The sequence below is a fragment of the Mustelus asterias genome, unplaced genomic scaffold, assembly GCF_964213995.1.
Source record: "Mustelus asterias unplaced genomic scaffold, sMusAst1.hap1.1 HAP1_SCAFFOLD_87, whole genome shotgun sequence".
Lineage (NCBI taxonomy): Eukaryota > Metazoa > Chordata > Chondrichthyes > Carcharhiniformes > Triakidae > Mustelus > Mustelus asterias.
In genome coordinates this window covers 31,215-34,390 of record NW_027590140.1, presented here as the reverse complement: position 1 = coordinate 34,390, position 3,176 = coordinate 31,215, and the positions used below count along the sequence as shown (strand labels likewise).

Genomic DNA, 3,176 nt, shown 5'->3' with positions numbered 1-3,176 from the left:
CTGCCAATCTTCCTGCTGGTTTACCCTTCATGTCAGCAGGTCATGTGTCTGACAAAATGTTTCTGACAAAAATAATGAAGATGAACTATGTAAGAGGAGTTTGTAAACTTTGGAGGGAGGTGCAGCATAGAAGAGTAAGATGTGAATAATGTTAATGATAATTGAGAAGAATGCATTGTAACCTACGTGGAACATATTCCCCACTTTGAAATTTGAACAATCTGAGATGCCAGATGGAAAAGCACATTTTGAAACGCCGCTGACGCAATGTGCTTAGCGAGCTCAGTCGGTAAAGCAGAAACTCTTAATGTTAAGGTCGTGGGTTTGAGGCCCACTTTGGGCGTCAGTGTTTTTAAACTTTTCTGTTTTCCTGTGTGAATTCCAGCTCTCCATTCCTCCGGCAGTGTCACCACTCAAACTGGGTATTTCCCCGTGCTGCTTTGTGAAACCCTCAGTTACTGGTTTCTGAATGAAAACTGCCTGTCCTCCATTGGAAGCCGAAATGTTTGGTGCTTAATTCAGCTAGAGGTTTGTTTTTAAATCATTTAGCATCATATTTGGACCGAGATCTGTGCTATACTTCTGTCAGTGGAAAAAATAAAATCTACGCATTATTGGCCAGATTTTACCTTGTATTGCCATCTCTATCGTCAGCGCTTTGCAGCCGATCACTGTCCTTTTCCTGTTCTTGATCTTCTGAACGTGACATTTCCAACTCAAGCACAAAGTCGTGCATCTCCCTTACTGGTACTGACCACAAAATCAATAATGGTTGATGCACAATAATAAAGTTGCTTGCCCTGACAAGAAATCGAACCCAAGCAGTAACGGTGCAAGCGCTGCATCCTAACCACGAGACCACTAGGTAAAATACGAGGTGCTGATTTTTTCGAATATCTAATTGATAATTGAAACCTTTGACTTTCATTTTCTTTTCAGACTTTTTTTCCCCAGAAACAAGTTTCTCCTTGAAATTGTCAAGTTTAAGCTGAGCAAAATTGACTTCTTAGCCAGTGGAAACACGAATGCTGTTAACTGGAACATGAAATTAGCAGTGCGATGAAATAGTCCCATAAGCTGCTGATATGTAACTTTCAATTTCTAAGTCTCACCAACCTCATCATTGCAGCTCATGTGATACGTATGAGGCAACACAAGGCAGACATCGGTCACTGAAAGCAATTGACGCAGATCATATGTTAAACATTTTAATGTCACATCTCTTTACGTTTCTGTTGCTGCCTCTCCTTCTGCTCCCTCTGACCGTCCAGCTCCTCGGATCAATTAGCTTCTTGTGGCAGACCCAGATAGTTGGAGGGAGGATCGGGGATTATAGGACACAACGTTGTGTGAAGAGAGGGAGTTCACAGATGACAGGGGATAGAGACACCAGGATCTTATCTTCCTAATTCTCCAAGATGCAGATTACAGGAAGTTGCACAGTGCCAATTATTCGCAGTCACGCTCTCCTTTCAGTCTTTTGTACGGAGTCAAGTTTCGTAACCTTTGAAGCCTTGCTGCATTTGCTCCGGGTATTGCCAATCCCTCATTTGGAATATTGTGTGCATTTTTGGTGTTTTACATTTAAGACAGGATGTGCATCTAATGGAGACAGTACAACAAAACTTCACTGGGCTATTCTCTGAGATGAAGGGGTTGTCCTATCATGCGAGATCGGGTAAATTGGGCTCAATTTCTCTGGAGTTCAGCAAAATGATATACTATCTCATTGAAACATACACAAGAATGAATGGAATAAATCGGATGCATTCTGAGATGTCATTCGCATTCTCAAATGATTTAAAATATGGGACACAGTCTCAGGATAAGGGACAAAGACTTTAGGACATTTAGGACTGAGATGAGGAGAATAGTTTTGTTGGTTATATATCCAATTCAATCCAATCAAAGTCCAATTCAGTGTCGCAGCAAGTGATACATACCCGGTCCAAGCTGACAAGACAGGGATCTCACCTCCTATCTTGGACTTGATCTATAGGATCCAAGCTGATTGGAGTAGGCATTGCACCTGCTCCAAGGCTTGATCTCATTTGCATCTCAGCCAAAAGGCCGAGATGCTGCTTTTAAAAAATGCTTCAAATGAAGCTACAATGTAACCTTGTGGCTTCAACCAAGTACAGCATGTCGATGCTGCACTTGATCTTAGCCAAAAGGCTGAGAAGCGATGACGAGAAATTACTCCACTCAAAATGTTGGGAATCGTTGGCATTTTCTCTTCCAGAAGGTTCTGGATGCTCCATCATTGAACACATTTCATTGTGCGATAGACAGATTTCTTCTGTCCAGCAACGAAGGGAAGCAGGCGGGAATATCGAACTTAAACAAATGCTCAGCCACGAATTAATGTTTCAACACTGAATCTTACGTTTAATAGCATAATCGATATATATATATATATATATATATATATACTTCATTTAACATGTATACAATGAACATTTATGAATTAAATAACGTTGGTAACGCTGGGAGACATTTTTAAGGGCGGCCACGGACCCATTACCAACCCGCAAATGTTTGCGTATGAATGCTGCTGGGGAGAAAACAGTAGAATTTCCGTCCCTGGATTATTTCGAACTACCAATCGTTCTTTCAATAGCCGAGCTGCAACAGGTATCTTAAATTAGGGCGTTAATCATTTCTCTACAGATTCGAGCAAATTCTATTGCTGCAAAAGCTGATCCAGAACGACAGCATGACCACATCGTTTACAATTCCATACAAGTGCCTTCCGTTATTTTGTTTCCACATGGTTGCTGTGTGTGGGGGGTATTCCCTTTCTCCTACGAAAAAGTAAAATGAATCCATGCCTCTTACGGCAGGGAGAAATTAAACGGTAGAGAATAGAATTGACCACCAGAAGCCCAAGGCTACAGGACCTTCAAGTCATGATGTGGAGTTGCCAGCGTTGGACTGGGGTAGGTACAGTAAGAATTCTCGCAACACCAGGTTAAATTCCAACAGGTTCATTTGGCAGCAAGAGCTTTCGGAGCGCAACTCCTTCACCTGATGTCGGAGCAGAGCTCCGAAAGCTCGTGCCACCAAATAAACCTGTTGAACTTTAACGTGGTGTTGTGAGACTACTTACTGTACTTCCAACTCAATCATCAATAACATCATTCACAGCTGCACCTTGTTCCAAGCATTGTGAACCA

The 3,176-nt window shown here is 41.9% G+C and overlaps 1 non-coding gene across 1 annotated transcript; it reads right to left on the bottom strand.

The window, feature by feature from the left end:
• Positions 1–1,995: 1,995 nt before the first annotated feature.
• Positions 1,996–2,187, bottom strand: LOC144484045 (U2 spliceosomal RNA). The gene has a single exon (XR_013496055.1). It is a non-coding gene; the product is annotated as a U2 spliceosomal RNA (small nuclear RNA).
• Between the last annotated feature and the right edge of the window lie 989 nt (positions 2,188–3,176).